General features: G+C 38.8%; 1 long non-coding RNA gene across 1 annotated transcript; it reads left to right on the forward strand.

The window, feature by feature from the left end:
• Nucleotides 1-604: 604 nt before the first annotated feature.
• Nucleotides 605-9,867, forward strand: LOC103476643 (uncharacterized). Its single transcript, XR_014091045.1, has 2 exons — nt 605-6,479; nt 7,825-9,867. It is a non-coding gene; the product is annotated as an uncharacterized LOC103476643 (long non-coding RNA).
• Nucleotides 9,868-15,294: the final 5,427 nt, after the last annotated feature.

The raw sequence follows: 15,294 nt of genomic DNA on the forward strand, positions 1-15,294 counted from the left end.
TTTATCTGAAGTTGCTGTTGATTATAATTTATTATTTATCTAACATTAGTAAGAAGGCTATCATTTTTGTTTCTAATTATTTTTCATCAAAAATTCTTAAAATCTGATTATAATTGAATTTATTCTAAATATACTAAATAATGCAAAATACTATGCTATTTTGGATAGTATACCATTTTATAGATTTTATAGATACCATTTTATAGATTTACAGATTTTTTAAATTTTGGAATTAGATTTTACAGAACAATATACCAAAATCTGATAAAATGTTTGCTGAATAGTTGTAATGAGCTTTTTTAGAACATTCCACATAGCCGTTTTATTCCTTTTTCATATTTGCCTTCAAAGTTTCTGTGACAAAGTGGTTCAGTTTGTGTTCACCACTTGTCCCCTATTTTTATTTCTGATTCTCTTACTTTCTATAGTTGCTATATTGCTTAATTGGGGCCTGCCAATGCCAGCATTACACAGGGAAGTGAAGTGACTGCCTTGCAAAGCATTATCATTAGCCTTTTCCCTAAAGTTAGCAATAATATTAGCCCATTGCTCTGGGCAATGGGCTAATTGCCCAGAGCAATGGGCAATTAGCCCATTGCTGATTTAAACAAACCAGTCACATGAACCAATTACACATTGAATTAGTGTGGTCATTAAAATGAAGCTTACTGAAAGTTTCAAAATAAAAGCCTGCATATTCCTCTCACGTTAGTGCACCGCCATAGGCGGTGCAATAATATTAGCCTTTTTAATGTTTTTCTCAGGATAGGGATAGTGAACATTAGCACAAATATTAGTGCACATTATTTTTCTCTCATCGCTGTTAATACTGTGAGTGAGGTAGAGATATGAATCGCGGGAATATCAGAGATGACATATGCTTCAAACGGTTTTCGAATATGTGTCACGGTTCCTGAACGGAAAGAAACATAGAAGCATTTTATTTTAAACATTAGCAAATGAAAATGTTAGAATATTTTGTTTCAAATTTTTATGGAAACACCTTAAAATCACCGTTTCTTTTTAACCAAGGTTATGAAACAACTCTTGAAATTACTCCTGCCATTTTATGTCTAATATTAAGTAATACTATGGACTGGTTTAGTTGAAATTTGTTAGTCAAAATCCAGAACTATGTCCACATTTTGTTTTGAAAGATGAGGCAAAAAGAATTACACATGTGCGAGATATTCAGTGTGATGAAAGTAGAATCTGGAATTGGCTTATATAGCCCCAAAGCATTTGCGCATTACATAATTAGTGCCATATTTTAACCAGGTCAGTGGAAGAGTGTCCATGGATCTAAATGGACACCCTTCCACTGCTTCTGATTAAAAGAGACTTCCATATACGAGTTGAGATCACTTTCTTTGTGTCAAACATTCTATCTGTAAGAAATCCCCCTGATCCCTTTCAACTTAATCAAATGGAATCAAATGTGACCTGGAGGAAATCCTGGGTTTTTCTCCAAGTATAAATGAATCACAGCTTGGTGCTGATCTCGGATCGTCTGGGGAGAGCTTGGAGGTTTCAGGGTCAGTCCTCTGTGATTGTGTTTGTGAGAGATTTGACTGATTGTCCAAGAGGAAAAGGGGGCAAAAACCAACAGTGGGAAGCAGACAAACTTTGACAAGGAAGAGACCAAAGAGACATTTTAGCAAAGACATGTTGAGGACTTGGAAACACACCATGCACAGAAATTAAGATAAAATTAAGTCAGTTTGTGCACAAACTGACTTTAAAATGGCACCGGATGCATGTTCAGTTTTATTTTCACTCTGCTGTAAGTTTCTAATTCTTCAATGTCAATCTGTTAATGTTTTAAAGTTTGGAAACCTAAATAAAGCTCGTCATTCAAGTCAGAAAATGATTCATGCAACCACTAAACCATTATCTGCACTTCTGAAAAAAGTATAGATAAGCAGTATCTAGATGTCTTCTACATCAAGATGGTTTTGAAAACATTTAGATAAGATTCTGTTTCAGGATTTGAAACATTTTGGTGTGGTGTTATACGAGAAAAATCTAAACTAAAGTGTTACCTGATAGATGTGGTCACTGCAAAGAAGTAGAAATTCATTTACCAGGGTTTGTTTCACCCGCAGGACCATATAGAGGAGGTGATTCTATCAACTGGAAACCAGGAACAAAGAGGTCACACACTCAGGAAACTCAGATAGTTGAAGCACACACTGCAATCTGCATTACCAGGTTCACCAATAGACAGACAGAGGCAGTGTTCACCATCCAGTCAGGAAAAACTGTCCAGGTCAATTACAAGGTAGGCAGAGACGGCATAACCGGTTCAGAATCCATGAGCCAATAATCATATTCAGGTACAAGAAGAGAGTTCAGACCTAGAATCAGAATTACTAACAGGACAGACAGGAAGCAGGCAGGAGGAATAAAACAGGACAGGGTTAGAAATAAGACAATTATGATGCCAATTTCCCACACCCACATATTAATTTCATTCTAGTTTGAAACTGCAGCTATTGTTTACTATGGGGTACTGGAGTCTTATGATTACAAGAAACCAGTGAGATATTAGAGCTTGGTATCAGTGACTTATACTCTATGCATATTACACACACTGTGGTCATAAAGGCATGGTCTGCATTAATAATCGATTCGTATTAAAGGTGCCAGTAAAATGTCCTCCCACCATGACACCCCCACCACAAGAACTGCTGATTCAAGGCAGAATAAAGCATGTTGCTCACACCAAATTCTGGCTCTACTATTTGAACGTTGCTATTAAATCAAGACCAACCAATCTGTGTGATTCAAGCCTTTAGTTTTATGTCCTCAGTTGATGGGAAATTCAAAGATTATTTTCTGCATAAATTGATTGTGATGAGCTGATATTTGAACTACTGTTGCCTTTGTACCATCTTGATGTTGAAAGTTCAGACATCAAGAAGGTGTCAAATTCAAACAACTTTTGCTCACTGGATATTTGCTGTTACTCTTTTTTTGGGTCATTCACCATAAAACTAAAACATGATTTAATCTCATTGTGTGAGCAGTTTTTGACTAGCCATCAACAACCAAAAGTCTTCCCTACAAAACTTCACCAGGTCAACTTTTCCATGTTTGAGTTGAGCTGAGGCTGTGTGATTGGCTATTTATCTTTCTGCATGTCTCCGTTTCCATCTTCTATTGTCTGCCTGGACAGCATTTCATTAAATTCTAAGTTTTTGATTATCGTGACCCTCCAAAACAGCTATACGAGGCAGAAAGATGCTTTTACTGTGCAAATTCACGGAGTCATCAGTTATTCAGGCGAGGAGGACAGCTGGGAAACAGGACAGATGTCATCAAGAAGGAGGAAAAGATGGTCAATCAGCAGAGAACTGCAGCAGGACTAGACAGTTAACTTTGTAACAGGCTCCATCACACTGTGGTTTCTCTAAATATGACAACATGGAGAATATGAGAGGATAATCCTCTGAAGCTGGATCAAAGGAAATCAATGTGGGTTTCTGTCTGTACAAACAGAAAAAGTTGATATATGCACATTTACATAATGGCAGGATGCAGTCCTCTAAGGATATAGCATGTATATGTAGCTTCGACTACCTGAATAGATAAGATTAGCAGGAAGCTGCAACTTCCTGTGCCCGCTACAGCTGCTGCAAAAGCTGCTTTGTTAAATGGACCTCATACAAAGTGTTTCTAAAAATTGTATCATTTTTAAGTTCTGCTAAATTACCTATTTCAAAATGATATCCAAATTATTACAAAAATCTGGCAAATGTCCCACAAATCCAGTCACTGTTTGAAGCAACGTCAACCTTTTAGCTTTGAATCACTGAACCCAGCAGATGTAGCTCAATCAAAATAAACCCAGAGGGCAAAACAGGCAGATGCTATCAAAGAGAGGAAAGGAATCTATTCATGCACTGTTATCATTTTAAGTCCCACAACCCCTTTGGTCATTCATTACAGAAGCTGGTTGAGCACCAAAGCAATGCTTGAACCTTGAAAAATTTGATTCCCAAAGTAATCTCAGGAGTTCAAATGACTGCATGAAAACATGTGGAAATTAGCTACAAATCCTGTTGAATTTGCTGCTTAACGCGAAGCTGCAGCAATAGAAATGGAGCCAGTGATGCATACAAAATGGATGCATCACTGGCATTTTTTAAGTAAGAAAATTAGCTAAAAATGTATTTTAGGTGAAATGCTAATGCACTGGCCTGCGCAAGCCAGTTCCATAACCTGAGAGAAAATGCTAATAAAGGCTAAAATTATAACTAACTCGAGGAAAAAAGACAATAAAAGCTAATATTATTGCACCGCCTATGGTGGTGCACTTACCTGAGAGGATTATTGAGGCTTTTATTTTGAAATTTTCATTAAGCTTCATTTGAAATTGCAACACTAATCCCAGGTGTAACAGCGGTTTTGTTAAACCACTCATCCAATGGCCAAAAAAGCAATTACATGATGTAAAAATTGTCAAGGTTTTTATTTTGAAATTTTCAGTAAGCTTCATTTGAAATGGCCTCACTAATCCCATGTGTAATAGTGATTGGGTTTAAATCAGTTACATAATGCTCAAAACACAAGTAGTTCTGAATACCAGCTAAGTCCTCCTCTGCAGTAACTGACAGTTCCGCCATGTTGTAGTTCTGACATGCTGCTCAGGCCTCTCTTTTAACTGAGTCTTGGTCAGTTAAAAGAGACTACAGTTATGGCGTGTTTGTAGTCCCAAGCAGCCGCTCTGCCCTGGTCTGTGTTCTATTGCTACGGTAACAGTTGCTACAGTAATTAATCCCCTAGTGCAGCTGTGAGTGACAGACAGTTCCCCCATGTTGTAGTTCTAACATTCTGCTCAACCCTCTGTCAATAACTGAGTGTTCAGGCATAGTTAGAACTACAATTAAAGCTGCAAGCAGCCTCGAGCGGCCCTCGCAGCAAAACGCCACTCCTGCCTATTGGCCACCACGGGGGTTCCAGCTCTGCCACCCGCCGGCCACCTCGGACCCTCCCGTGTCCGTCTGCCAGGCGATACGCATTAATGCGTTCGGCAGTGCTCCCTGGCAATGCACAAAAAAATCTGGTGCAGATTGGGCCATGTAGCAAGGAGATACAGCCGTTTGATTAACCTAGTGATGTCAAATTACAATGTAATGCTATTGGGCTCTTTAGAGGTTCATCAGAGTCAATCATAAAAAGTCTGGTGCAAATCGGACAATGCATGTGTGAATTAGAGACGATCGTAGACACATAGCGAGTATTGCCATTTGTTATTTAGCCACGTCCACACAGTTCAGCCAGTAGCAAACATTCGCAGATTTCATTATCATGTCATTTTATGTCAGTTGGCACAGCATTCAACCCATTTGAATCAGAGAGTAAAAGTAAGACATCCAGCAGAAAAAACAGGTGACTTGTTGTTGGAGGTGGGTGGGGCTTAGGTGTTGTCATCAATTGACCACCTGAATGTGATGAGGGCTGGTCTGTAGTCAGACATAGTGTAATGCAGCTGTGACCTTCTATGTGGAAGTTATCGCATCTTGATGTTTTATGGCGAGTAGTCAAAGTTTGGCACTTAGCCACGCCCACACTCTTTGATGTACGGGAAATCTTTTGATAACTTTTCACCTTCAATGTCTCAAGACTGTGCTGAGTTAGTTTGAAGTCTGTATCTCAAAAGCTGTAGGAGGAGTTCGATCAGATGTGACGTCTATAAAAAAGAGAAAATGGTGGCTTTTATCCAAAGTGGCCAACTTCCTGTTGGGTTTGGACCATGGCTCCAAGAAACTTTGTAGGGTCTGACAAGATACACAAGTGTACCGAATTTCATATTTCTTGGTTAAAGCATGGCGTGGGGCTGATCATTTAACAAATTATAACGGGCGCTATTGAGAAATTAGGCCACGCCCTCCAAATATTTTTGAGATTACAGACAAACAAACCCTAACTGACTCTAATTTGCTTCTTTCCTTTTCCTCTGTCTGAGCCTTGCTGCGGTGCATCTGACCTCTGATCTTAACTCAGACCTGTCCTGCCGATCAGATGACATACCCCCTTCATCACCAGCCAATGACAGTTGATATAGAACCGAAAAAGGAGAAGGAAGATTTCTACCACCTGGACACTGAAGGCACTAAAGTGTCCGCTGATCCTAATTCCTGGACATCTGGGAACTGCCATGCAGCAGACTACTGTATGGAGTCCTGCTGGACATTTTGACTGGAAGCTGATGCAGCTGATCTTTTACAATCCTCGCTGGTTTACTCTTTGGCATCAGCGTAGAGAAGGAAAATAATGTGTTTTAAAGAAAAAGAAAGCAAACTGAACTGTTGCCGCTTGTTTCATTGGTGGACAAAGGGACGGTTTGGACAACTTATAAAAAAATCCAACACCAGAGCCAGTTGGACTGTCAGGGAGCTGGAAGAGAGACGGAGGGAGGACCAGCTGCAGCGATGCCAGCAGCAGGAGGGGGAAGCGAGACGGAAAGGAGAAATGTGAGATAAATTATACACACACCGCTGTGATAGAGAATGTGTTCACTAATCCTGTTCACATATAGGAATTATCTATCTAGAAAAGAACATTTTGAAGGTTTTTAGGTACAATGTTAGATAAAATCATTCATTTTGTACCCTTTAAGGACCAGTGATCCTCTTAGGGCCCACAAGCCATAGGGAAACTGTGAAGGAAAAAAACTGTAATGACTAAAAGTTAAGAAAAAAAAAAAACGACAACGTGATACTGCTAAATTACATCAACAAAAAATCATCACAGATTCAAAACTAATAATGATTTGCAAATGTTTTAATTCCTTTGAAATAGTTTGGAACTAAATTAAACATCTCTAAGTGTTGAAAATAATTGATATTGCAGTGTTAAAATATTAAGAAGTATTTCTTTGCATTTAACTGAAACATTTAACTTAGAGTTGAATTCTATAAAGAATCCACAAATTGATTGAGATAAGTTTTGTGTATTTTGTATTGGGATGAATGAAAATTATTATGAGAAGAGAGAAATTTTACTACAAAATTGAGTAACGGATGAAATTATTGACTATTTAATTTAAAATATAAAAAAAAAACTTACATTGTTAACTTGTCTGAAATGCAAGGTAAAGTGAAAGTCTGAGACTTTAAGCAACCTGGGAGATGTAAATGGCTACTAAAAACTGATTGTGAGTAAAAGCAACATTTTCTAGATTTCAGTCTAAAACATTTTAATCTAGATTTGACAGTCAGTAAATTCAAAAAGAAAAATGTTGAATTAGAGGATTTGAGATTTGGTTTAAATTAAAGATGGCCATGTTTATTTTAGAGAAATAACATAGAGATGTTGAAAGCTGCTGAATTAAAATAAATAAATAAATAAATGAAAGGTAAACCTGTAATTAAAAGACTTGTTTGCTAAAGGATCTTCTAAAAGCAGTAAATATATGAGTTCACCTGAATTAACTATTAATCCTCCCAAAGTCATTATTTGAAGCAAAAGTGATTGTGACACATGGACAATGCCATGTGTAAAAAGGGGGGGAAAGGGAAAATGGTGTGGTAATACTATATAACTACTAAAAAATTCTTACATAAATTTTTTTTTATGAACTTTTGAATTAACAAATACTGTTAGATGATTGATGCTTTTTCTAAATGGGTTGAAATAGTTCCAGCAAAGCATGCTTTTGAAATAATTCATGGGAGAACTTATAGATTGCCTCTGTTTGCTCCAGACTTACAGAAAGCAGATGAAGAACAAACATTAGCAGATTTTATGATCAGGACTCTTAAACTGAAGGAAGTGTCCAGTACAGATTTACTGCCTTCTGATTCTATTCCTTGGCAGGAGGCCGTTCCCATCGAGCCAGGAGACTGGGTCTACATTAAAGTCATGAAACAAAAGAACTGGACGAGTCCACGGTGGGAAGGACCATTCCAGGTGCTGATGACAACACCAACAGCTGTAAAGATTGCTGAAAGACCTAGTTGGATACATCTCAGTCACTGCAAGCTGCAGAGAGTGTTGGACCCCTAATCCTGAGTGGCGGGGAAGGTTGGCTACACAGGGGTTCCTGACCAATAGGGAGGTTCGTCTCAATGCCAGTTAAGAAACTCGACGCATCCTCACTGTTTAGTTTGGGGGTTTTGACATCTCTGCGCGCCGAGCAGCAATAGAGACTCCATATGCCAGGTGGATCTTCTACTGCGCTGTGACTGCAGCATGCCTGATGTTCGGAGGAGGAAGTGACCTCACTTTCCACCCACATGAATACAGCACCAACCTGTGGTGGCAGCTGATGAACAGGACTGCTCACGAGGAGAAAGAGGTGAATTGCTAAGTGTGTGCGCAGCTGCCAATTGCCACACACAACTCAGGTCTGCGTGTAGGACACATCACTGATGACAAACAGATGTGTCTCTATGGCCTGAGCACACAACCACGACTTAGCGTGCCAATACCAAAAGGATGCAAATGGTGCAAAAAGGATTATTCTGTTCTACTTCGGACAGGAGATGCCACGAAGGGACTTTTTGGAGTTATGAACTGTTCCTTTAGTGCTGACGTACTTCCGTTTCCACAAACTGCATGGAAAATACCACAGACCATTTCTTTGGCAGGAGCTGAACCCGGGTCTCTGAGGAGCTGCGTTTTCAACAACGGACACGTTTCTCTTGGGATGTTACCTTGGAATTTGTGTAGCAAAGTTTACACCTACTACGAAATGACACCTGATTACATCAACTGCATTGCCTGCAGGGGTCAGAGGGCGACCCCCGACTGCAAAGTCTGGAAGGACAACCCAGTCTGTGACAACTTGCTTCAGGAGAAGAGTTTCAACATCATACATCGGACGAGAGGACGACAGGAGACAACACTGTGCAGCGCAATAGTGCCAGGAGACTATGGTTCACGTGTGATGGCGGACTGGTACTTCCTGTGTGGAAATGGAGCTTACATGGTCTTGCCACGATATTGGGGAGGACTGTGTGCTTTGGTCCCCTTAATCAGCCCGATTGCATTCATCAGGAAAGGACAACACGTTCTAGCTGCCCGCTCCAAGCGTGCAGTTATGCCGGAGGTCAAAAGATGGGGAGGCCTCACTACAGAGACTGGAGTTCCTTGGGAGTTCAAGCTTTGGGGCAGGGGAGAAAAGTTTATGCAAGGCATGTTTCTATGGGTCGGAGTAGGTGAGATTCGGGACCACGTTGAAATCAACAGATATGGATTACTGCGACTCAACAGCACACACCAGCTGGCCAATGGCACCGTGAGAGAGCTGACTGAACTGAGAAACATGGTTTTGCAAAACCGTGTTGTACTGGACTTCCTCACAGCCTCTCAGGGAGGTGTTTGTAAAATCATTGGCCCAGCGGGCTGTACATTTGTTCCTGACGAAACAGGAACTGGTGGAACTATTTCTGATGCTCTGACCTGGAGGAACTTAAACTTTATGTGGAAAGTGGAACGCAGGGATAATCTTCTTTAGACTTTCTTTCTTGGCTCACTTCCGGACCATGATGGAATTTACTGTTGAAGCTTGGAACATCTATTCTGGGTGTTTTGATTCTTTTTTGCCTATTCACAAGTTGCATTATTCCATGCCTTCGAAGCATGATGCTAAAGACATTTAACACTGCTGTGGTCAGCTATCAGCTGGTGAAAATAACCTATGACACAAATGAAGACGACTTGTTTTCTGATGATGAAGTTCTGTAATCAATAAACGGATTAATTCATTTGCTGAATGATTCCCACACCAAAAATGTGAAAACAAGTGGTGTTAGTGATGAGAAAACTGCATTTGATTTTTTTGCTGTTTCTTTTATTTTTCATTTTTTATTATATTCATATATTCATTGTGTATTTAAAAAAAGGTTCTTGCAGCTATTGGATGTATTCTTTTCTTTTCTATGCTTTGCTTTTGAATAAAGTTTACACACATTGTAAAATGATAAAAAAGGGGAGAAAATGATAGGTGTTTTTCCCTTTTGAACCTTCATTAAAAGAACCACAGACAACGTATATGAATTTTATGACCAAGCTTTTGCAAAAGAAGACTCAGCAAACTGCTCCTCCAAGCCATTCGTTCACTGAGCTTTCTAAAGACCTTTGGTTACAGCTTGTCTTTTATTATCAAGCAGAAACGGGGAGGATAGCTAAAGAAGACAGCGGAGACAAATTATTACTGCACACAGGCAGTTTCTAAAATGGGGAGTATTCCGGTCGATAAGGCACCTGTGGAAACGTAATTTAAGGTCTGGGAAACACGCAGTTAACCGTTTCACATGAAGACAAACAGGCAGATGGGGCCTCCAGGTCAGTTTATACACACAGAAGAAAGAACACTTTAAATTGAACATTGGACTGAATATGAACTAAAGTAATAACAAAATGACAATACCAAAAAATCTCTAACATATGGCTTTTCATCATGCTTAGGATCACTTGCTGGCAGCTGCAGAATGTAGAAAAGAGTATCAGGGCATATGGGAGGCTCCAGGAGGGACAGTTAGTTTATCTGCGTGATCATAGTGCTAGAGGTCGTCATAAAATCCAGGACCTCTGGAACCTGGTTATCCATCAGGTTATGAGAGCTCCAACAGCTGGAGGGCCAGTTTATACTGTTGCTCCTGTGGGCAGCTTGCAGAGAACTCAGAATGTGCTTCCTGACATGCTGAAGGCTTGGGCTGGGCAGGAACCCATATCTGTACCCCTGCAATTAAAGCCTACTTTGCCTTCAAAGGGGTTGAATGACTCCCTGGAGGATGACTTGTGCTGGTTAGTTCCTGATGCTTCAGTACCCACCTCTGCAGCTCCAGGGTTGCCTCCATAGGTGACTTCAGTAAATGTTCACCCTGTTCAAACTTCTGCAGAAGTTTATCCACACTTTCGTTGCACTGTAGGTGTTCAAGTGCTGGACAGCATTCAAATGTCCATCACCTTCCTCGACCTATGGGTCAAGCCAGAGGATCTACACAGCCAGTCTCCAATGCGCAGTTTGCCATTTTTCACCCTTGGTGTTGAAGTGTGCAAGGTTATCAACAAGGTGACGATGCAACACTGGGAGGTAGAATGTGGTGAGATGGGGTTCCACCCTCCCCATTCTGCGCACCAGGTAAGGGCAGAAGTGCACTGCTGATTGATGGGCAGGGCAGATGCCTTTATAGTTAGGCAGGCCGCTGCTAAGGTGTGTGTGTCTTTGTTTCTCCCGCTACATGTCAGCTGCCTGAATTGCTTGTGTTCTTGATCTGATTCTAAGTGCCATTTTTACAATCAGTGGCTGGAATTGTGGTTGGTTTTTGGGTGCAACACCTACCATGCATTTCTGAAGTGTTGTTGCTCTGCTGGTGTTACAGGTGTTCTGTGTATCTGTGCTATAGTCAGAACACCGGTGCTTTTTATATATAGCCTTTTAAAAGTAACCCCCATCACCCCCATACTGGTAACAAGTGGAATACAAGAGGCAAAATATGTAATAAACTCCTGCTGTATTTACTGTAGTTGAGGTTTGTTAGTAAAAATTGTTTTTTTGAGGAATATTAGCTTGTTAGACTAAGAGTCTAGCAAGCTAATACTAGCTGGTTTTTTAGCTGGGCTGTTGGCTCATTTAGCTAGCCTACACATAATATAACTTTAGGCTATTAGCACACCAGCTCTGCTTTCCAAAAACCATTACCATACAAGCCACCCACCTTTAGTTTCCTCCCAAATAACATTTGAAACTTTACATAAAAGACTTCTTGAAAGTGGCAGACTGATTAGCCTTTTTAGCCAGCAAAAGATTTTAATTATTCTTCTTCTGATTAAAATTAACACCATGTATCGTTTTCCTTCATTATACACGCTGTGCTGTTGGTCTGCTATTTAAAGTTTCACAACTAAAACTGTGTTGTAGATTAAAAAATCTTCAACTGATACAGAAAAAAAAACAACAGAAGACAAACGAGATTTTTTTGCCATTTATTTTGTTTCTACACTTACAAATAATGGCAGGTAATAAAAAGTAGCTGCTATACACCATAGAAATAATATAAAACATTGTGTTAACCATAAAAACAATTTTCTTTACTTTTAAGAATAAAGGCACATGGTCCTCCCCTACAAACCTCCATATTTATATAAAGAAAAAAATCATTGTTGCTTTTATGAGATTAACACTATATGAATGCAATGGAGACTAAAACTAATCATTATGGCTAGATACCTATTCTTCACATCATGCAATTTTCTGTAGATTTTTTCTTCAGAAATAAAAAAATGCCAAATTTAGAAATAAAGTAATTTCTCAAAGTAAAATCCCTCGAGGAAAGCGCAAAAAATTCAAATAAGTTCACTTTAGACCAGTGTCATCAATTCTAGAGATGTTACTTGTTTTGTTATGAATGTAAAACTTTATTTGCCTGGATCCCATCCTGAGACATTTGTCTTCATTGTCTGAATCCAAGCTGAGTTTTTTTAAAGACAAAAGAAACACCATTAATATCCTAAAACTGTTTTAACTATTTTTAATGGATAGTTTTTGAAGAGCTCTTACGTTGAAAGGTTAGAGAGAATAACTCTTAGTATCTTCATTTACTATAAAGTCATCTTAAAACAAAAGGTCAAACTAAAGGCAGACCAAGACAAAAGTGGGCTTTTATTAGTTTAAACAACTAATATTTTAAAAAATCTTAAGGCAGTTTATGCAAAAGCTATTTTATCAACCTTCAAATCATAGTCATGTTTCAGATATGGTAACTATTTACACAGAAATCGCTGATTATTACAACAAATAGAGGTTGGAGGTTGTGCACCACTGATGATCTTCCTATGTGAAACACAAACAAAATGAAAATGGTATTTCCAGTTACAGTATAGCTGTCTATATAATGTAAAAAGCAAAAATAATAATTACAGCAGCTCAAGTGAACTCCATAGATTTTTACAATGCTTCTCCATTTAAGTTGTCTCTTTGACTTGAAATGTCTCAAAAAAACATTTAAAAAAATGTCTCTAAAAATGACCAATAAACTCACTAGAAAGTCAAGATATGAGAGAAAAGTTAATCACCAGCTGAAGCTGAGATCAAGTAGAACTAGAAACAAAAGCGGTTTTCAGTCACCATTTTCACAAAATGTTAACCTCCACGTTTACGTGTTTGTGGCTTCTTTAATAATCTGTGAATGCTCATGTATTGACATGAGCATTCACATTTTGGCTTAAAGGTTTTAAAATAATGTTTGCATTAGGACACTTTTCACACTGTAGTCTCCTTTAGTCTTCTTGGATTAGCCGTTAGCTTCCGCTAAGACCAACTAATTTGCTTTTATACTAACATTAATGAGATGTTAACTGCTTTTGCCATGACATATTTAAAAATCCCATCATTTCTCTTAAGATTTTTACGGAAAATAAAAACGTTTCTCAAGTTGTGTTTCACAAATCTCTGCGGTTTGTGAAACAACCACTCGAACCAAGTGCATACACTAACACACAAATCACATTTATAAAACAAAATTTGCATACAATATCTCATCTTCATCTTTGAAAAACATCTTTACATTGTCTGCACTAAAACGATGCAGCAAACATTTCTTGATGAAAAAAAAAACATACTGAACTTGTGTGGTGTCTGGCCAATCCTTTTCTATTTTTTTAGACATGCACATTGTTTTCAAAAACAAGTGTAAATACATAAATGATGACAATACATGACAGATTAAAGGGCGTAGTGAGTTCTAAAATATGTCAAAATAACACTGACAGATTGTAGGGATTTTAAAGCGCCAGCCCAGGGGTGCTATGGTGACACAGGGGTTGAGCACAACCCAGATAAGGAGGCCTTTGTCCTCATCGCAGGTTTGATTCCTGGCCTGGTGACCTTTGCCGTATGTCTCTTTCTCTCATTTCCTATCTTCCTATCAATTCATTATCAAATAAAGGCTAGAGCCAATAAAACCTTTAAAAAAAAAGCTCCAGTCCAGTGTTTTGTTCCCATCTTTGGTCCTTTTGTTTTTATGGCCTAAAACTGTTTAAATTTTCATGCATATTTCATGATAATTTCTCACATTTTAAAAATTAATTTGAAATTTAGATTTCTGAAAAGAAATGTATTGCTTCATAAAGAAGGGTTTTTTCCATGTTTTCTGCGTTATGCCCCAGTATTTCATCAGACGTAGTAGTGTTTCTCCTCTCCCCTTGTCCCTCCTTATCCTGCCCTAACCCCGTCTCTTCCCCTCATCCTGTGTTTCTACTCAAATCGCTCCCTCTTCCCCTGCAAGACACTTCCCACCTCCTCTTAACAGGAAGCCAACATAATACAAGAGAATGCAGACAGGAAGGGGCGGGGCCAGCACCCAGATGGACAGGAAGCCGTGTCCGCTGTTTTAGCTGATTAAAGGACAAAGAAGGGGGGTGAGGGGAAGATATGGTAAGGTTGCTCTCATTGTATATAAATATAAAAGTGAAGTAATCAAAGAGTTGGCTTCTAGCTATTGTTCCCACGTTTATCCTGTGACATTCCCAGCAGGTCCGGCTTTTAAAGAAGCACTGCAGGCCAAGAAAAACAGAATAAACAGCAGAACAAATAAACTAAAGCATTTCTAAACAAAGGAGCCATCAGTAACGCACAAAATGGATTTTCAGAACAACGGTGTGATGTCATCACTGCACAGTTGGTGACCTTTTTGCTTTATGGCTGGTTATGAATGCGTTTTTAATGGCAGAAGCCATCATTTATGACCAGCCTGTTATTATTTAAATAATGAGTAATAGCCGGGCTCTCAGGCCAGGGTTAATCAGCAGTTACTCCTGATTACTCCAGTTACCCAGGAGCCAGAAACCCAGCAGAGGAAGTTAATTCAAAATGTCCCAAAAAAAAGAGAGAGAGACATTTTGAATGATTTGCTGCTACCAGTTATTCAGATGGAAATATGTACTTTAAATGTAATCTGTGAGGTTCAAACAGGATTGGATTAGTCGAGACTTTGATTTGTAACTTTGATTTGTATGTCAGCATAAAACTAAACACAAAAATAAAAATGTGACCTTATGTTTAGTTTTCATTCTCCATATAAACTGTTTGGAGAAAGAGCAAAGAGCTCTTTCTCCAAACATTTATCTATTGATTTTCTGTCACCCCGTTGATGTTTTTAGCAAAGTGACTGAATCATATTTCCATTAAAGTGCATTTGCAAGGCGTGGAAAAAATAAGTGGCAATAATAAGAGAAGGAGGAATTTAGCATCGATAGCTATGCGTCTTCCACTTTTATATTTATTGTTAAAATAAACTAATAAAAAATCTGAACACTAAACTTGGACAAATAACAAAGGCA

This window comes from Poecilia reticulata, chromosome 15, assembly GCF_904066995.2.
Source record: "Poecilia reticulata chromosome 15, P_reticulata-male-v2, whole genome shotgun sequence".
Classification (NCBI taxonomy): Eukaryota; Metazoa; Chordata; class Actinopteri; order Cyprinodontiformes; family Poeciliidae; genus Poecilia; species Poecilia reticulata.